This window comes from Papio anubis, chromosome 7 (genome assembly GCF_008728515.1).
Source record: "Papio anubis isolate 15944 chromosome 7, Panubis1.0, whole genome shotgun sequence".
NCBI classification, from domain to species: domain Eukaryota; kingdom Metazoa; phylum Chordata; class Mammalia; order Primates; family Cercopithecidae; genus Papio; species Papio anubis.
The window spans coordinates 148,019,904-148,041,749 of NC_044982.1; the positions used below are offsets into that span (position 1 = coordinate 148,019,904).

Sequence of the window (21,846 nt, forward strand, 5' to 3'; positions counted from 1 at the left end):
CCAGCTTTTTCCCATTCAATATAAATGGCTATTATTTTAGGTATCTTCCTTCAATACCTAGTTTATTGACAGTTTTTAAAATGAAGGAATGGTGAATTTTATTGAAAGCCTTTTCTGCATCTATTGAGATAATCATGTGGTTTTTGTCTTTAGATTTGTTTATGTGATGCATTACGTTTATTGATTTGCATATGTTGAACTAGCCTTGCATCCTGGGAATGAAGCCAACTTAATTATGGTGGATAAGCTTTTTGATGTGCTACTGGATTCAATTTGCCAGTATTGAGAATTTGAATTTTTGCATTGATGTTCATCAGTGATATAGGCCTGAAGTTTTCTTTTTTGTTTTATCTCTGCCAGGTTTTGGTATCAGGATAATGCCAGCCTCATAGAATGAGTTAGGGAGGAGTCCCTCCTTTTCAAGTGTCTGTAATAGTTTCAGAAGAAATGGTATCAGCCCCTCTTTGTATTTCTGGTAGAGTTCAGCTATAAATCCATCTGGTCTTGGGCGTTTTTTGGTTGGTAGGCTGTTTATTACTGCCACAATTTCAGAACTTGTTTTTGATCTATTTAGGGATTCAACTTCTTCCTGGTTCTGTCTTGGGAGGGTGAATGTGTCCAGGAATTTATCCATTTCTACTAGACTTTCTAATTTATTTGCATAGAGCTGTGTATAGTATTCTCTGATGGTTGCATTTCTGTGAAGTCAGTGGTGATAGCCCCTTTATCATTTTTATAGCATCTATTTGATTCTTCTCTCTTCTTTATTAGTCTAGCTAGTGGTCTATTTTATTTTTTCATTGATTCATTGATTTTTGAAGGGTTTTTCATGTGTCTGTCTCCTTCAGTTCCACTCTGATCTTGGTTATTTCTTGTCTTCTGCTAGCTTTGGGGTTTGTTTGCTATTGGTTCTCTAGTTTAGTCGTGATGCCGTGTGTGTCAATTTGAGATCTTTCTAGTTTTTTCGTCTTAACATTGCTTTAGCTGTGTCCCAGGGAATCTGGTACATTGTCTCTTTGTTTTCATTGGTTTCAAATAACTTCTAGATTTCTGCCTTGATTTCATTATTTAACCGGGAGTCATTTAGGAGCAGGTTGTTCAATTTCCATGTAATTGTATGGTTTTGAGTCCTAATTTGATTGTGCTGTGGTCTGAGAGACTGTTATTATTTCAGTTATTTTTCATTTGCTGAGGAGTGATTTATTTCCAATTCTGTGATGAATTTTAGAGTAAGTGCCTTGTGGTGCCAAGAAAAATGTATATTTGATTGTTTTGGGGTGGAAAGATCTGTAGGTATCTGTTAGATCCACTTGATCCAGAGCTGAGTTCAAGTCTTGTTATATTTTTGTTATATTTTCTGTCTCGATGATCTAATATTGACAGTGGGGTGTTAAAGTCTCCCAGTATTATTGTGTGGGAGTCTAAGTCTTTTGTGGGTCCCTAAGGACTTGTTTTATGAATCTGGGTGCTCCTGTCTTGAGTGCATATATATTAAGGATAGTTAGCTCTTCTTGTTGAATTGACCCTTTTACCAATATATAATGTCTTTGTCTTTTTTTGATCTTTGTTGGTTTTCAGTCTATTTTGTAAGAAACTAAAATTGCACCTCCTGCTTTTTTCTGTTTTTCATTTGCTTGGTAAACTTTCCTCCATCCTTTTGAGTCTATGTGTGTCTTTGCATGTGAGATGGGTCTCTTGAATACAGCACAATGATGGATTTTGATTCTTTATCCAGTTTGCCACTCTATGTCTTTTAATTGGGACATTTAGTTCATTTACATTTAAGGTTAACATTGTTATGTGTAAATTTGATCTTGACATTGTGATGCTAGTTGGGTATTTTACGGACTTGTTTATGTATTTGCTCCATAGTGTCATTGGTCTGTGTATTTCAGTGTGTCTTTTGTAGTGGCTGGTAACAGTTTTTCCTGTCCATATTTGGTGCTCCCTTCAGGAGCTCTTGCAAGGCAGGTCTGGTGGTGATGAATTCCGTCAGCATTTGCTTATCTGAAAAAAAAAATTTATTTCTCTTTCACTTATGAAATTTAGTTTGGCTAGATATGAAATTCTAGGTTGGAAATTCTTTAAGACTGTTGAAAATTAGCCCCCAGTCTCTTCTGGCTTGTAAGGTTTCTGCTGAGAGATCTGTTGTTTTTCTGATGGGCTTTCCTTTTTAGGTGACCTGGCCCTTTTCTCTGGCTGTCCCACACATCTTTTTCCCTCATTTTCACTTTGGAGAATCTGACAGTTATGTGTCTGGGAGTTGATCTTCTCATGGAGTATCTTACTGGGGTTATCTGGATTTCTTGAATTTGAATGTTGGCCTGTCTTGCTAGGTTGGGGAAGTTCTCCCGGATGATATCCCAAAGCTTGTTTTCCAACTTGATTCTGTTCTCCCCATCTTTTTCAGGTACCCCTATCAGTCTTAGGTTCAGTCTTTTAACACAGTCCCATAGTTCTAAGAGGTTTTGTTTGTTCCTTTTCATTCTTTTTTCTCTAATCTTGTCTGCCTGTCTTATTTCAGCAAGATTGTCTTCAAGCTCTGATATCCTTTCTTCTGCTTGATCTATTTGGCTATTGATACCTGTGTTTGCATTATGAAATTCTCATGCTGTGTTTTTCTGCTCCATTAGATCATTTATTTTCCTCTCTACACTGATAATTCTGGTTAATAGCTCCTGTAATGTTTTATCATGGTTCTTAGCTTCTTTGTAGTGAATGAGTTAGAACATAATCCTTTAGTTCAGCAAAGTTCGTTATTACCAATCTTCTGAAGCCTACTTCTGTCAGTTCATCTGTCTCAGCCTTAGCCCAGTTCTGTGCCCTTGCTAGAGATGTGTTGTGATGTGTTGGAGGAGAGGAGGCACTCTGGCTTTTTGAGTTTTCAGCATTTTTGTGTTTTGCATTGATTCTTCGTCAGCTTCATGGGTTTATCTACCTTTGATCTTTGAGGCTACTGACTTTTGGATGGGGTTTTTGTGGTGTCTTTTTTGTGGATATCATTGCTGTTTTTATTTTAGCAGCCAGGTCCCTCTTCTGTAGGGCTGCTGTGGTTTGCTTGGGGTCCACTCCAGCCCCTATTCACTTGGGTCTCTCGTCCCTAGAGATATCACCAGTGGAGACTGCAGACCAGCAAAGATGGCAGCCTGCCCCTTTCTCTGGGAGCTCTGTCCCAGAGGGGCACTGGCCTGTTGCCAGCCGGAATGTTCCTGTATGAGGTGTCTGGAGACTCCTGTTGGGAGGTCTCACTCAGTCAGGGCGAGCAGGGTCAAAGAGGAGCAGGGTCAAAGACCTGCTTAAATAAGCAGTCTGTCTGCCCCTTGGGAGGGCAGGTGTGCTGTGCTGGGGGGAATCCCCCTTGTCTGGGCTGCCCTGACTCTCCAGAGGAGCAGGCAGAAAAGACTAAGATCACTGATCCAGGATACTGCAACCACTCCTCCTCCTAGGAGCTCCTCTGCTGGTTATCAGTGTTCTGTCCATAAACTTCCTGGCTGGAGATGCAGAGATTCCCACAGGGAGGCCCCACCCAGTGAGGAGGACTGGATCTGGGTCCTGCCCCATCTGGCTGGGGCTGATGGCAAGGGAAAGTGGTGACTGGAGCTGCAGTAACAGTGGCTGCCTATCCCCTGGGGAACTTGGTCTTCTTAGGCAGTTTCTAGCCCACTGCGCTGACAGACAGTGATGCCAAGCCAATGGTTTTTAGCTTGTGGAGTTCCACGGGAGCAATGCCGCTTGTCTCCCTGGCTTCAGTCCCCTCCCCACAAGAATGGATGGATCTCTTGCCTCATGGGAGTTCCCAGAGCCAGAGTATGCAGATACTCCTGTGTCAGTGCCTGCTCAAAGTGGCTGCCCACAGGAACAGCCCACCAGAGCAGCTGCCATGATTCTCCACAGCCTTATGCTTTGAACCCAAGGCTCTGGTAGTGTGGGCTCAAGAGGGGACCTCCCAATCCACAGGTTGCAAGGATCCCTTGGAAAGCCCTGGTCTTCAGGGAGGGGAAGCACAATCCCTCACCATCTCCCTTGGCTGGGGGAGGGAGTTGCCTTTGCTGCGTGCAGCCCCCAGGTGGGGTTTTGCTCGACTCTCTGTGGGTCATGCCAACCACCTAGTCAGTTCCTATAAAAGAACTTTGGTCTCAATTGAAGATGCAGAGTTCACTCAGTTTTGCCCTTCTTTGTGGGAGCTGCAGAGTGGAGCTGCCTCTATTCAGCCATCTTGGTTCCACCCCAAGAGGAAATTTCAAGTCTACCAACTTGCCAAATGTTTCAACTTAATATTATTAGTAAAGGGACAATTAATATTGTTCGCCTTATTTTAGAAATGGCTGAGACTACATCATCATCTATATAATATTTCCTCCAAATTATTTTAAATCTAGTCATGAAGAAACCAAATAAATTCAAAATGTGGGATATTCTGAAAAACAACTGGCCTGGACTCTTTGAAGCAAGAGAGATTGATCTATGTGAAAAGTGTATGGTTGTCTATTGAACTATTCTTTAAACTTTGCTCCTAGTGAGGGAGCATAACACAGAATAAATTCTCAAAAGAAAAAGCATCAATGGGCTGTGAGTAGAATGCCTAACGTACATTCATGTACATCATATGTATGCTTCAGGTATGCTTAACCCCACATCACCCCCATTTTTAGGAGTGCTTACTTTCTGATTTTCACTTGGGTTTCACATAGGAAATGTGTTGGACTGCTAAGTGAGAGTCTCTACCATGAGTTATAAAAATAGCCACGAAGAAAAATATAAGCATATATAAAATAACTATATCATTAGTTGCATAGCAAAACAAGATTGTGAAGTGTCCTTTATAATCTTGTATTATTACAAAATATCAATTGTAAAGAATATTCTCCTTGTTGTGGCCATCTAGCATCTTATGAACAACATTGCTATTAATGGAGAAATTCCCACCTTGTATATTCCTTCTTTCCAAGAAGAGCCAGACTCTCTCCCCTAGATTCCCTTCTAGGTGCAGCACAAGGGATGTAGTAAATTGAGTCTGCCAATTGGATACATTCATGAAAGTCTTTTGCAATTGATTCATGTGAAAAGAGAGTATGTAGAGTCTGTCTTTCAGTAAGCAAGGCAGAAGAGGTACCAGCCTTTTGATGCAAAGAATGAAAAACTTTGTGTCTTGTAGTCACCAGCATCTTCACTGAAATCTGGGAGGTCTGGGCTGCAGCAGCCCTTGATGTGTGGTTTGTGTACCATTCCCAGTTGTGTAGCCCCTACTTTGGTTCTCTGGCTCTCTAAGAAAACTGGTGAGCATCCTAATCTCCTTTGGCAAAGTTCTTTTCTGTTTAAACTAACTAGAGCAAATTCTGGTTTTGCTAATGAGAACCCTGTCAGGTATGACACTAACTGACTTCTAGATTTACCATTATCCATGGAATCTTAGGATATTCTGTTAGAAAAGTATTACTCCATTGGACACCCTTCCACCATTTTTACATCTGCATGTTCAATCTTACACCCAAATAATTATATATTATGAACAGTGATGACAGAACTTGTTATTAAACATAAAAATATGAGACTTATTATAACGTTTACAAGGTCGTAACTTCATTTTTAGAGATGGTCCAACCTCGTGGTTCTTGGATTATGAAAACATTTCCAAATGCCTTTCAGTGATCTTTTAGTTTGTCAAAATCTCCATCACATCTGGTGACTTTGAGATATTTAATCCATGTTTCTAATTTACATTGAGTCAACTCATTCCAGCAAATCTCCAGGATGATAAAAGAGTGCTCAAGAAGGTAAATAATCTGTTAATGGATTTTTTTGCTGGTCATATATTCTTGACTAGAGTACTTCCAGTCTGGGAGAGTTGGAAATAAGTTCAGAACTTGACTCAATTATATATGAATTTCATTTGAAACTGAATTGTGGCACTATACCCTATGCTACTTGTTTCCTTGGTAGTCTACCCATTCTTCATTTTGTGTGTAGCTGAAATGCAATCTGGATGTACTGGTGGCACTGATAATGAGTTGGATTCATTTTTCCTGGTTTAAAGTTTATATGACAGGAAACTATCAGTGATTTAGGTCCATAGTGATAGATTACAAAATAACTTTTGCCACCCCATCAACTCCATTTGCTTTGGATTGAAGCTGAGGGACACAGTTATTGATGACGCCATAGCAAAAAGAGTGTTAAGATTTTTGTAGTTCTTGGCTAAACACTCCAGCTTCCCGCTACCAACTATCACCAACTAATCTGTCCCAATTAAGCTCCATTGAGTTAAGCTTCTTAATCCAATAGGCAAATTTGCAACTCACTGTCAGTATTGTATTTGTTGCATTAAATTCAGTGTCCATATTAGTGTATGTCTATCCCAGGAGGCTGTGTGCCCTCTCCCCAGTAGTTTCTATTCCTGGAAGAGATGTTAGAATGACTGGAGATGAGATCATAACTTGGGGCACAAGTTAACCTCAAAATTTTTTTAGGAACTTTATTCATTATCGACAAAAATGTATTGGACCCTAGTGTGCCGATGGGACTGGGCTAGCTACTCTAGTGGATGTCATATACCATTCTCACCTTCTTCAGTATGCTCCAACCATATTGATGGTCTTTCAGTTCCACATCTCTGCAAGGTATTTCTTGCCTAAAACACACATACCCTCTCTTCACTCTGCCTGTGAACATGTCCCCTCCTTGTTTATTTCCACAAATAGACACCTGTTATTCCCAGCTGACTCTTCCTTATCCTTAAGGTCTCAGATTAAATGTACCTTCTTCAGAGAGGTGGTCTCTCATCACCAAATGTAAGTTCTCCTTCCTGGCACCCACTGCCTTTATTGTACATCATAATCTGTGATTATTCATTTAATTGTTTCCTTGTTTAATTTCTCTCTCCCACAAAACTATAAGCTTCACAAGGGCAAGGACCAAATCTCTTCCGTTAACCACTGTGCAACCAGGGTTTCTAGCACAGGGTCTGGCACATAGTTGACACTCCCCATAATCCATTGAGAGGTAGTTTCCTGTTCTCAATTTTAATCTGATGGAAAATGTATTTAATTAAACATGTAAGTAGGTTAATAGACAGTATGTTTATGTCCAAGAGATGAATTCAATAAAGAAATACACAGCTATCATTCCCTATCCGTAGTTCCTTCTGCAAATTAGTCTAAACAGAGATTTCCTGGCATTCTCTTCAGACATTGCTGTGAACTTGGGCCAAATAATAAAGGTCATAAAACTATATCCCACTCAATTCATTTGTGCTTATATTATGTTCAGTCCAAACCCAGAGGAACAGAAGTGGCTTTTCATCATTGGGAAATGAAAAAATGCAATGAGTAACCCATTGTTTTGATACCATTTTATATTAATCATCTAAATGCTTTATTTCTCTCATCCTTGCTGTTAATTGTTCTTACCAGAAGTGAATAAGCTTCCAACATTTCTGTATATGAGCTAAGAGAGAGGAAAAAAAAAAGACTAGGCATGATTTCAAATTGTTCCAGTCATCTGTCCTGTTTGGGTGACTTGCATTCCTTCAGTCTACTAGTAAAATGCTAAGCATGCCTGACTGAGTGAAAATGGAAGACAAGCCTTCAAATAATTCCATGTTACCGAAAAGTGTTGAAACCAGTTTTAATGAAACATGGGAAAACAATACCCAACAAGGGGAAGTCTGAAATTTCAGAGAATTAGAGACTTCATGTCTTCCCTATTGATTTGATTCCTTGATGTCATCTCCTAATGAAGGAACCCTTTCTCCAATGACTTTTAATTAGTATTGTTTATGTCCCAAACTTTCTACTCATCTGCCTTCCATATGATGGGAATTGGGAAAGTTGAGCAGCCACCTGGGGTGCTATGAAAGACCAAGCACATCGGAGGCCCTTCAGATATCCATAGCACAGTAGACACTGGAAACACAAGGAGGAAAGGGCACATAGATGACCCATAACCCATTCACCAAAACGCAGTATGGATAAGAGACAGGAGAAGGGACAGGGATATCTGTTTCTGTCTTCACTGTCAACAAAGTTTCAGAATTGGCCCTCCATCTAAATAGTCTTTCATTTTTCACACCATAGTCAACCTCTCTCATGACCTAAAATGTCTCTGCCCCATGGAATACAATCTATTTAGAGAACCCAATGCCCTAGTAAGTGCTGGACCTTCTATTTCCCACTGTAATCACAAAAAGAACAGCAATGGCTCCTGCCCTTGGGAAGCTCATTGTCCTGGAATTGGGGGTGAAAATGGGGATTGCTAAGGGGACCTGTAATGTATTAAGTTCCATAATAAAAGTATATTAATGTTCTGTGAGAATATAGAGAAGAGATTCCACGTGGAGTTTTGGGAATAGTGGGAAACCTTCTAGAATGCAAGCTCCCCAAAGCCAGTCATGGGCCAACCTTGTAGGCTTTTATTTTTTTTTCTTGGCGGCGGGGGGTGTATCAATCTGAGGCCTGCTACATTAACTTGTTTCTGCATACCTATTCATTTATTTGTGTATATATGTAGTCATAAAATTAGAAGACTAGCCATTGAATTTGTATTATAGTTTCAATTTATGTTAAAGAATACTGGATCTTCCCTATAATATATAAAATAAATTTAATACCTATTTTTAGTGGTAGGCTGGAGCTATTCTGTAACTGCATGTTAAAGCCAATTATTAAATCTCCAGGAATTTTGTAAGCTACTCACTTGAAATCACCTATAACAGGAATATTTACACCAAAGAAATTGGCAAGTTCTGCAGATCAGGACTTCCCCATCTCCATGAAGAGCTGGTTATTAAACATTGATCAGCACACCTTTGCCTATTTATGTGTTCCAAAGGAAAGGGTGATAAAGTAAAAAGCATAAACTTTCACACCTAATAAATAAAATCCCTATTCAGATTTATTAATTAATTTAAATTTAATAAATGTGAAATGCAGAAGTTCTGCAGCTAAATTCACTGACTTTCTGGAGCTTGCAATCTAGTGGGAAAGACAGATAATAAACAAAAACATGGTGGAGCAAAATACTCTCATCTTAGCCTGTAATTTCCTTCACTACCATAGAAGACTCAGAAGGAAAAGTAGTGTTTTTCCTTCTCCTACTCTGAGAAACTTTATCTGCATTTGGGCTCTGCAATCTTTAATAAATATAGTGATGCAAGGTTTCCTGAAGCCAATCCCCCACCTCCAACAAATACATGAATAGGCTTTTGTGGCTTTTGTTTGGCAAGTAAAGGACAAATGACAGAGGCTGCTACTGAGAGTAGAGAGGGAGTACTGGCCTTCCCAGAGGAAAAAGGGCTGGTGTGTGTCTTCAATCTGGGGGAGCTGTGGACTTTAGGGGAGTTGATAGGAAGGTGGCCGTCAGCTATAGCATGACAGGATTGGTACATTCTTCCTGTTCCTATGGTGTACATATGAAGTGCTTTGAGGGATGGCAGGGGTTCCAAAGGAATGGCACATGGAAGCCAGGAGGGCAACACCAGGAGGCACAGCTTTCAGAGCACACCTAAAGATGCTCAGACAGCAAGAGGCAGTGGCATTGACAGGGTTCTTACAGTGTTCTGGATACTGTTGTAGTCCTTGTGCATGCTTTAATACTCTTAATCCACACAACAGCCCTGTGAGAGGGGTATTGTTTTATACAAGAGGAAACTGAGGCACAGAGAGGCTGGGGAATTTTCCCACACAGCTAGAAAGTGTCGATTTCATGCTTGGTTCATTTGGCCACAGAAGTCATCCTCTTAACCAGTACACTATGTCACCTCATCAAATGAACATACCCACTCTAAATAGACCATAGGGTTTGGACAAAGACCATTTACATAGCAATCATCTTGTTTGGAGGGCTAGGAGCTCTTTCTCTATTTTCAGAGCACTACTTAAGCCCTTAAATTTCAAGGCAGCTCTGGGAATGAAGGGCCAAACTGTGACTGAGATTGGATTTCTTGTTTCCCTGGCAAATGGGGACCTTAAATCAAATAGAACAAGTTCTCTGCTTCTCTGCCATAAAGGAGGCCCCAGTCCAGAGGGTTCTGAGATAGGTAAATAAGCAAATCCAATCTCATCTAAAGGTGCTGCCAAAGGCGTCCCCTAGGGACTGCTCACTTGTCTGACACCAACTTTGAAAGAGGTTTCTGCTCTCTAAAAGTCTGTAGTTAGAAAGCAAATGTTCCAGCTACTGATGGAGTGCTCAGCCTCTCCAGCCCCACATCTATGACAACATTTAGCTCGCCAGCCAGCCCTGCCCTCCTGCTCAGTTCTCCCTGTTGCACGGACCTGGGAATGACTTCTCTCCATTGGTGAGCATGTCTTCATCAGAAAGTCTTTGCAACTCTGACAAAAGGCATGAACCAAAGAAGAACATGATAGGGAGAGCAATTCAAGTTACATGCAGAGAGGCCCCAGGCAGGTGGAAACGCAGGGAAAGGGAGGGGTATCCTCAGTGGTAAAGCTGGCAGCCATGGCCAAGGTTCATGTCCTTTCCTCTCTTGCTGTTTGATTATTAGAGTTTTTCTCTTGCTCAAATGACACTCATGGTTCAGGCCAGCCCACCGACACACTAATGCTCAGTGAAGCTTCAAGGAAGGCTATTGGGTACTGAGCTCTTTCATCAGTCTCTAGGCTTTCACTCTCCTCAGTAGTAATTGACTTCTCAAGTTCTCTCTGCCTTCAAAGACCAGAAAAAAAGCACTAACTCGGCCCTGTCCCTTTCCCATTTTTCATAAGACACTGAAAGAACCACCATAATTTTTCAGTTACATAGATTAGATTGACTTTAAAATGGGCATTAATTATCATGGTCAGTGTAGCGCAAGTATGTTGGAAACGTATTTAAGGCAGGGAAACTTAAGCCTTTCCACAGTTACATGCCCCGTAAAAAGATAAAGTGTAAATGCCTCAGAGCTGTCAGCTTAGTGCGATATAAATATATTTTGAGTTATTGTGAAATTGACCTCTCTCTCTGAAGGATGCTTAGGAGCTTTGCCCTTGGGAATCGCATTGTTCCTCCTGAGTTTCTTTTTTGTCTTACTTACTGCCTGTGAGCCTGCTGTAGGCCCTCAGCAGAAAAGGATGCTTTTGAGTCTATGTGCTCATGCAATATGTCATTTTGAAGAAAATCAGCTGCAGTCATAACTGCATTCGCTAGATTGATAAATTCTCTGTGTGAGCTTTGTTCCTTTTCATACGATTGTTTCAGAGGCCCTCTCATCTGCTGGAGATTCTGGAGAGAAAGCTATGAATTCAAGAAATCTCTTTAAAAATACGTCCATAAAGAAAACTCCTCTTTGAAAGCTAAGTCTTCTAAAAACTCTTAATATTGCTTACTAAAATTAGTTTAATGCAAATACGTCGTACAACTGAGTTTAATAATGAGACTAAGTAGAGAATATTTGCCTAAAATGGCCAAAAATGGCTCGGAGAAGTTTATTCCTATATTACCTATTCTTTGCCTCTTTTTTTTTTTTTTCGCTTTTTTTCCCCTCATCTTTTGGCCAAATAAATAAAGGACATGGAGAACCATTCATTCAAGTCCCCTTTGCCAGAATATTTTTCTGGAATTTTCCCTTCCATTCCACAATCCTGCTAACAAAAATTTCATATTAGTGAGCAAATATTTCCCTCCTAAACTCTAAACTGAAATTCTGTTACGTTAGTTCCCATTTGCCAAAGCCAGCGTGATTTGAACATTCCTCTTCACTTAATATCAATCCCCATCAGATAACCATTAAATGAACAGAGGCTGCAGGTTAGAAGGAATGCTAACAATGCAGATAAAGTCCTCATAACTGGCAGCTATGAATTAATTCAGCCAGATCAAACAGCCCAGGAGAGAGACTGTCAAAGGGAGCAGAGGGGGCTGGGAGAGTTGGCTTCGGTGCCTGTAACTTACAGCACCTTCCCCTAGGCCAAGCAGCCTGGCATTTCATATCTAAAGTCATCACAGGAATGAGACGAATTCCATTGTCCTATCTGGCAACTGCTCACCATGGCAAGTCAACCCCCTGTGACTGTTAGAAAGGGAAGCCGTCATATATTTTCACCCACGGGAAAGAATTAAAGTGACTGACTGTGAGGGAGCGACTGACTGTGAGGGAGCAACTGACCCAACTAGGGGACTGTAGGCAAAGAGTGAGTTGACCTCTTGAGCCATTCCATTTCCTGGTTTAAGGTCCTGAAAGAACACATGAACAGAGCTTTGGGGAATCTGAGTTCTAATCTTACCCCCGCTCCTCCTTTCATCTCTCTGAATAGCCTGCCTGTTGATTGGAACTTACCTTCACCATCAGCAAGAACCGACTATTTTGAATTTCTGAGCTCCGTGGCCAAGCTCCTCTCGTTTTGGGTTGCTTTGTGTCCTCAACTAGCCATTTCAGCCAGGGGAACGTTAGTGTATTCCTGAGTTTCACCAGTAGATGGAAGCATTTTTGACTGTGTGACACTAGTCCTAGGAAAAAAACAATCTTAGATTTCTAGGAAGAGCTGAGAAGCTGAGGCACCAGACCCTTTGTCTGACATAGTGCCTTTTTTGTGTATAAAATACCTTTCCATTCCAAACAAAAAATACCTTTCCATAACAAAAAAGTATGAATATTTTGAAAAGAATCAAAAAAGAAGAAATTAGGAAATGGTCAGAGTACTTTCAATAGCAACAACCACCTAGGTCTCTTAAATCCCTCACACTATTAATTAAGCAATGTAAAATGAAGATCAGGATTTATAACAATTTTTAGTTTAGAATCAATATAGTTCTCCTTAAAACCCAAAGTATTTAATAAACAAAACACTCCATCTTTAACCAAAGGCCAACGGGAGAAAAGAGTTTAACATATGTACTCTGTCCAGCTGGCTGCTGGATTCTAGAGCAAATAATCTTATCATTGAGACCTTATTATACAATTTTCTTGACCTATATTTCTTAAGGTTGGTAGGTTTTATTTAGATACCATAGAATATATTTGACAGAAATGTCAAGGAGATTGTAGGTTATTGCTAATCATTGGCAGTAATTCAAATATAGAGCAATTATGTGTCTTGACATAGTTGATAACTAGATTATACTGAAACTGAAATATAATCACTTTCTTACTCTGCACCTCCTAAAGCTGAAACCCAAGGCATGTTCAAATAAAGCTTTGAATAACTTTTCTGCCATTGAAAGAAATTAAATCTATAGCCTACACTTTGAATCATACCAGAAGGAAGACTGGCAGCCCGTGATGGTATTATATGTCTTATATTAGGGCATTCTCCAGCAAAAGCTCCTGTATTCTGTGGTAGCTAGGGGTATCCCAGGGACACTTTAGGGCATCTGCATATGGATCAACCTAGAAACTTTGCTGATATACTCTTCTAAATATGTTCTCTTCAGAGTAGAGGGGCTAGATAGATAGGTCATCTACATATGTATAGTTTCTATATTAATATATAGATGTGTGTGTGTGTGTATGTTCATACACAAACACACAGAGAATGAAAGGCCACAGAACCACACAAGAGAGAATGCATCAAGCAAATGTGGATTTACTCATTTAATCCTGTAATCCTAGAGCTAGCCCCAGCTAGTCCTGACTTTGAAATAGGGCATTATGACAAATAAGTCCTTTATTTCAGAGACAAGTTTCTTGAAGGAGTTGTTCATCTTAATTCCTATTTCCTCACTTCCTACTCTTTCTTCAACCTACAGAAATCTAGTATTTCCCCTTCACACCCTGACATTTTTTTCACAAAGGTGATCAGTGACTTAGACGTCCTTAATCTAATGGAAACCGCATTGATTATTTTGACCACCTAGCAGCATTGAACATTATTCCTTCTTTGTCAAAACAATCTATTCAATTGCTTCTATAGCATGCTGTCCTCTGGCATGAGCTTCTTCCATGTCATTTCCCCAGAACTACACTGTTGGCCTTCTACTCTTCTCACTTTATAGTTTCTCCCTAGCCCATTTTGTCCACTTACTACCTATATACTGATTTTTAACCTACGCCTATACCTCAAATTCAGATATGTCTCCTATACATAGACATGTACTTAAAAATATATACTACAGGCCAGGCATGGTGGCTCATGCCTGTAATCCCAGCACTTTGGGAGGCAGAGGGGGACGGATCATGAGGTCAGGAGATGGATACCATCCTGGCTAACACGGTGAAACCCCGTCTCTACTAAAAATACAAAAAATTAGCCGGGCATGGTAGCGGGCACTTGTAGTCCCAGCCACTAGGGAAGCTGAGGCAGGAGAATGGTGTGAACCCAGGAGGTGGAGCTTGCAGTGAGCCAAGATTGCGTCACTGCACTCCAGCCTGGGAGACAGAGCGAGACTCCATCTCAAAAACAAAACAAAAGAAAACAAAAATCCATACTACAGTGTTTTTCAAACTGTAAATCCCAACCCATTAGTGAATTTGAAAACCATTGTGTGAGTAGAGACAAGCATTTAAAAGTGAAATATAGTATGGAATAGCATGCATAGCATAGCATAGCATAGCATAGAAAATATCTAGTGACTCACATGTAGGTAGAATAACTTTTTTTTCATGAAACTTTTTTTTTTTATTTGTGTGGAACTATGGGATTGTGATTTTTTTACTCTGGATCATGGTCAAAAACATTGGAAAGACATTGGTCCACAACTTCAAGATACTATAAATTAGGTAGCTCATAAACAGGATTTTTGTTCTCCCAATTTTGGAGGCTAGAAAGTCTAAGATAAAGACACTGGCAGATTCGTTGTCTAGAGAGGGCTTGATATCTGGTTCATAGATGGTGCCTTTGAGCTGTGTCCTCACATGGTGGAAGGGCCAAACAAGCTTCTTTAGGCCTCTTTTATAGGGCAGTAATCCTAATAATGAGGGCTGTACCATCATGATCTGATAACTCTCCAAAGACCCTACCTTTTAATACCGTCACCTTGGGTGATAAGATTTTATTATATGAACTTTGGGGGAAACATTCTGACCACAGCACAGGGTGACATAAAAGTGGAGCTGAATTCACAGATGGTACACCTTACCAGACTGCTGAGGGATTTGGACAACACACTTAATGTTTTAAGACTGTTAGCAAGCAACACCCATCCCTAGATTTCACAGTCTGAGAAATGCCAAATAAAGTATTGACCATTTGGACTATGTAGCTGACCTAGAATGGTTTTTCTTAAGTTCAGAGGAGGATGAGAAACCAGTTACCTAAATCCTGATCATAGGTAGCAGCCATGAGAGTTGCTACAGGAAAGATTTCCAAGGATTTAAGAAAATGATAATGATGCTATGAACTATTATTTTGGTAGCGCCCTGAAATTCATCTTTACTTCTCCTCAAGGGGTACCTTCCTATGCTAAGGCTTACATAAATAAAGCAACATTTAGCAGTGCATATACAATACACACCACCCTACTTTCTAATGTAAGATTTTACAGGCAGTTAATGGACTGAGACTTGATTTTATTTCTAGTAAGTATATGAGTATGAGTGAAAATCCTGACTCAGACTCCAAACTAAGCTGACCTATTCAGTTTTTGCTGCTTCTCCCCAACAATACAGCCAGATTCTAATTTAAGCAATAGTAAGCATGTTCTTATTAGGAGGAAAATGAAGAAAATCTTGCCAACAATTATCAGCAGTAATATCTAATTGAATTCGTATATGGATCCATTTTGTGATCCAACCAGAGGAGCTACAAGTTTGCCTACAAGGCAATGAAACATTTTAGTTATTCCTGGGAATACCAGGGTCTAGCCAGCTAAACCTGGTGAAAGCAAATCAGGCTTTTCGTTTGTGGTTGCCTACCATCAATTTTGATTCAGCCTTGCAAGGGTTAGTGTTATTTCTGAAGTTAAGTTGACCTTACTTACCTAAACCACAAAGTAAACAAAAGGATGTCTAATGAATACGTAGTCTTTCAGAAGGTTTTTCACTGAAGGCTACAGTTCTTCTCCATTTCTATTGATCATAATTTCTATACATTTATGGAATGGAGAAAGTCTGCAGCTCCTCTCTCGAGGTTATTCAAGGCAATTGATTCATATAGAAATACCCACCTTCTTCGCCATACGGCTAGCACTTCCTGAGACACTTTTAGTGGAAGAGATGGGAGCTTAGCCATTATTAGGATTGGAGACGCCACTGTTTTCTCTCTTGGTATGGCCCTTGTTCCAGGACCTTTTCTATCTGCAGGACAAACGGAAAGGCTCTGTGAACAGTAAGTGAAGCTGGAGCTACAAAAGCACAAAGCCCTTGAAGGGAGCCCCCGACGCCTCCCTCCATCTGCAGACAAAGTTAAAAATGAGTCAATATGTGAAAAATTTGGAGGTGTTCTGAAGCTTTCTGAAGACATCAAAAGCCAAACATCATAAGAAAAGGAACAAGAAAAATAAAAACTGCCATTTGTACAGCCTTCCCAGGATCACCACTGATTCTATTTAACCTCAAAATATTTAGCTGGGTTAATGTTAGTCATAACATAAAAACCAGAAAGACATAGTTTTAGCCAAAATAAATATAAAAGTAAAACAGAAACTTTGAGGAAAGAAACCTTTGATAATGAATATTTTAGAATTACTGTATATCAAGTCATTTAACAATGCCTTTGCCTGGCAGTATGTCCAGGGGTCCCCTGGACTGTCAGATGTGAGTCTCATCTGAGTATAGCTTGGTGTCTGCATCATAGCCTGAAGGCTTGGAGCAGGATACCTAATTTACCCAGAGCAATGGAAGTGCAATTATGTTTAAGAGTTATACAAGTGTTGAGACAGATCCACTTTTTGAAATTAAAAGATTTCCAAAGATTTTGGAAAGGCATTTTCAGGTGCTAGAACTTTCAAAAATAATAGCATCAGTTGAACTTTTGATAATTCTCTCAAAACTTCCTAAATTGTCCCACTTTTCTCCCCATGCCAAATACTTTACAATTTAAATGTATATTAAAAGACTCTCTAAAAGAATTATATTCAATAATCTAGAACTGCACAGCCCAATATGGTAGCCATTGGCCATGTGTGGCTGTTTAAATTTAAATTAATTACAATTAATAAAGTTAAAGATGATGTTCCCCAATCATACCGGCCGTATTTAAAGTGCTCTGTGACTGCATGTGGCTACTAGCTACCATATTGCATAGCACAGGTATAAAACATTTCCAACACTGCAGAAAGTTTTTTTGGACAGTACTGATCTTAACTTTTCTTAGTGTGTACTGCAGGTGACTAGCTTTAGGCTCTTAAAGGAGAAATGTACAGGGAGTTCTGAGTTAAGCATGTCTGTTCTCTCGTGTGTACGTGTATGTGTGTTGGTGCCTTTATTATGCTCGTAAGAACTGTCAATCTTCAAGACGAAGCTCTGGGATATAGGGGATTCCCAGATCAGTTTAGATATCAAACTCTTCTTTGTGGAGTAACTTGCAAGACAGTGTTCCATGGAACAAACTATGGAAAATGTGTATCTGTGGAGTAAGCAGCTTGACATTATGAAGTATGCCTTATCCATGTGTCTCCCCTTCTGTGTCCAGAATAATCCTTCACACATAGTGGGTTGCACTGTTGGTTTAACTGAGGCAAGTGATATAGCCAAGTAAAAGACAAGTGGTAAACAGATATAGAGTGATAACCATTTAGTTTAGTTTTTGTACTCCTAAACCAATTACCTCTGTACTGCAGCTACCACATAGATAAAACCACCACTCTTTGACCGGGCATCGTGGCTGATGCCTGTAATCCCAGCTGTATTACTTTGGGAGGCTGAGGCAGGTGGATCACGAGGTCAGAAGTTCGAGACCAGCCTGCCCAACATAGCAAAACCCTGTCTCTACTGGAAATACAAAAAATTAGCTGGGCATGGTGGCAGGCACCTGTAATCCCAGCTGCTCAGGAGGCTGAGGCAGGAGAATCACTTGAATCTGGGAAGAGGAGGTTGCAGAGAGCCGAGATCGTGCCATTGTACTCCAGCCTGGGTGACAAGAGTGAAACTCCATCTCAAAAATAAACAAAAATAAAAATAAAACTGCCACTCTTCTATACCCAAGTACAAATAAGTTTTTAATTTCTACATTTAGATTCACTTCTCTGATGTACACCTTTCCATTTTTTTGAGAAAGCAAAACACATCCTAACAGATATACTGTTCTGAATTATTATTTAGTTTGCTAAATTAGGTTTCATTTGAATTTGTTTAAAACTCCAGTTTCTCTCAATGCACTGGAAAGAAAAATCTACAGGCTACAAAAGCCCTCTATCTTCCTAATATTGTAGTTTGGACATGTTCTAATTGGAATTTGATGCTTTAGAAACAACTTATATTTTATTTTCAGTGATCTATCTTACCAGAAGCTGGCTGGAACTTCTGGGAGGCAAGAGAATATTCCAGGGAAGCCACAGATCCTTCTTTTGAAAATCTCTTCAATATATGATAGCTTAATTTACTTTTATCTGAACTCTCCTTTAAAAATCTCAGTGCCTTGATTGTCCTCTCTCTGAAACAAGGTATCTTTACTCAGTATAAATGCTCCAAGACCCTAGCAGACTGCAGAAAAATGAAGGTGGGAGGAAACTGCTTTGACCTCCACAGAGGCCAGGTGCTAAGCAAACTTCCCATGGCTTTCCAGCTCCTAAGTCTTTCTCTTCTCTTTTTCTCAGATATCTCCCTCTTCCACATCCAAAGACCCATCTTCTCCAGGAGACTTTATTTCCCTTTTTCCGAATGCTTATAATGGTCACTATTGCACCTCCTACTTGGCTTGGCCCTGGGTTTTCCTTCTCTCAATTGGCTACTGAGAGAAGGAAACATCTCAGTTCTCAATTGGCTACTGAGAGAAGGAAACATGTCATGTTTTGTCTCCCAGATGAACTGGCTGGCTCTTTACAACAGAGATCACAATTTATGTTTCTTGAGTACTTAGGACAGGTTGTGCAAGCACCAGGTATTCAGTAAATAACAGTAAAAATATGATATTGCAAATACATATTTTTAGGTGCATGCCAAGTAGTGAAAATACTACTACACACACGTTAGCATATGCATGGATACACGCACCCTCACCCACTGCTTAAAGTATATTAGTTACTCATAACAGTAAAATCTCCTTTACATGAAGTTGTCTAACTTTAAATTTCTTATAAGACATATAACAGGGAAGAGCTTGGCAAATTACAGAATAGCAAATACATATATATATACACACACACACACACACACATATTTATAAATTTAATCTACATAAATAACAAATCATTTTAAGACCTTTAGAAATATCTAGTCACATAACAGCTATTGTGATAAGGCAGAAGTTAGATAAACTAGAATTTATTTACCTTTTTTGATTGATAGTATTTTTATTGAGATACACTGAATTTATTAAAGTTTGAATAAACTCAAAAATCACCATTTTAAAGTATATATTCAGTAGTCTTTAGCATATTTTCCACGTTGTGCAACCACTACCACTATCTATTTCCAGAAATGTTCTGTCCTCCTCCACAAGAAATTCCATACCTGTTAAAATTAGCTTCAATATGCCCCCTTCTAGCATGCCCTGGATTAGCAGCCTTAGCCACTTCACCCATCTTATGTGTAGACTGTGGGGCACTAGGGTCCTCCCCACTCCACTCCCAGGCACATCTCCAGGCATTCAGTGCACTTGCTTGCCTGAATTAGCTGCCTGAGCTGCCCCACCCTTCCTTGCATAGATTGTGGTGCAGAAGTGCCCTCTCCACTCTCTGTCCAGGAAGATCTCCAGGCACTTGTAGTACTTGGTTAGGAGTTTAGGCCTCCCTTCCTCCCTATGCAGAGAACTTGGGATTGAGGAGGGTTCCCAGGTCCATACCTAGGCAAACCTGTAGGCACTTGGTGGCCACCCACTGGATTCTCCCTCAGCACTGGCACTTGTGCCTACCATTGGGAGGATTCCTAGCAGGGCTGGCTCATCTTGGTTCCCTGCCCCCTGCCACCTTCCAGGGATGAACAGGGAGCTCAGACCACTGCACTTCACAGATCAACCCATTGCCTGAGCCAACAGAGAGCTTCTCCTATTAAACAAGGATTAAGTATATGCCCTTCCACATTGGCAGTAGCTGGCTCTCACCCATAAGAGCCACCTACTGGTCTGGAGGTTGAACAACAAAACATAATAGGAAATCTGTCACAAGCACACAGCACTAGGGAACAAGATACATCTCCTGTGACCACAGTCACCCAACCCCACGGGAGGTAGTGAGCCTGCTCACATGCCTAGTACATCACTACTGAAACCAGCACTTGGATAAGTCATCCTACAAAGGCTATAACCAGGGAACTTTTACTATTAAAAACACCCAGCACTGGAGATCTAACCCTCAGCATAGTCTGCTCCTAAGGGAGAGGGGAGTGAAGCCTGCCAAAGCCCCCCTTGTGTCCAAGGAAATGCAAGTATAGCACCAGCTGCTGAAGGCGGCACCACCATAACCCAGGAACAGATGTGAAGACGCAGCCATCTCTCACTCCCTGGTCTTCTCCTCTGTGTACTGTTGCAGGCTCAACAGTGGCTCTTACAAGGGCACAGGGAGTGTGGGGTGAAAGAAACTGCTTCTTAAGCTTATACAGTGGCTCCAACCCCATTGAAGGTGAATGTACACTGGGGGAGGGTTCTTTTCATGCTTCTCCATTCCCTTTGCCCTGCCCTTATTGGCTGGCTCTTACTCTTAACTGCCACCTAATGGACTGCAGCCTGAACTCCATTGCTAAAGAAAATTACATCACTGCCGTAAGTAAACACAGAGAAAGCCACTACATGAACTTGTTTGCAACCAAGGAACCCATACATACAGAGTCTTGGCACCCTGAAAGCATCCAGAAACAAATCCAATAGGCCGTATACAAGATATACTACAGTCATTGGGAAAAAACAATTAAAAAATAAAAAAGCCCCATACAAACATTAGCATTTTTTTAAGGAAGAATCAGCTCTCTCAAATGAGAAGAAATCAGCATAAGAACTCTGGCAATACAAAAAGCTAGAGTGTTTTGCCACTTCCAGAGGATCTCACTAGCTCCCAAACAACAACGGATTCTAACCAGAAAGTAATGTCTGAAATGACATATATAGAATTCATAATATTGATGGAAAAGAAACTCAGTGAGATCCAAGCAAAAGTTGAAATCTAACACAAAACAAAATGATTCAAGATTTGAAAGACAACATAGATATGTTAAAAATAAGATAAAAGGCCTAACAAAGCTTCTGGAATTGAAATGTTCACTACAGGAGTTTCAAAATACAACTGTAGCCTTAACAACAGACTAGACCAAGCAGAATAAAGAATTTCAGAGCTTGAAGACTGATTCTTCAAACCCACCCAGTCAGGCGAAAAATAAGAAAAAAAGAATTACAACAAAATCAATAAAGCTTTTGAGAAATATCAAGTTATGTAAAGTCACCCAATATATGATGTATTGGCATTCCTGAGAGAGAAGAACAGAAAGTAAGCAACTTGGAAAACATATTTGAGAATATAATTCAGGGAAATTTCCTCAATCTTGCTAGAAAGTTTAGCATGTAGATATGAGAACTCCTGTGAGATACTATACAAGATGACAATCTTCAAGGTACATGGTCATCAGACTATTCAAAGTCAACACAAAACAAAAAATTGTAAAGGCAGCTAGAGAAAAGGGTCATATTACCTAAAAAGAAACCCATCAGACTAACAGTGGACTTTTCAGCAGAAATCTTACGAACCAGAAGACATTGAAGGCTTATTTTTAGAATTCTTAAAGAAAAGAAATGCCATTCAAGAATTTCATATCCTTCCAAAGTAAGCTTCATAAAGTTCCAGATAAGCAATCAGCAAGGGTATTTGTCACCACCAGACCAGCCCCACAAGAGA

The 21,846-nt window shown here is 40.1% G+C and overlaps 1 long non-coding RNA gene across 2 annotated transcripts in view; it reads left to right on the plus strand.

The window, feature by feature from the left end:
• LOC103885753 overlaps positions 1–21,846 on the plus strand; it is a 117,279-nt gene that overhangs the window by 35,501 nt on the left and 59,932 nt on the right. Inside the window, exon 3 of one of the 2 annotated variants that reach the window (XR_649033.4) lies at positions 11,191–11,289. The exons of the other annotated variant lie outside the window; for it this stretch is intronic. This is a non-coding gene — a long non-coding RNA (uncharacterized LOC103885753). Of the gene's footprint in view, positions 1–11,190; positions 11,290–21,846 lie in introns of those variants that run through there. 2 annotated transcript variants of the gene reach the window in all.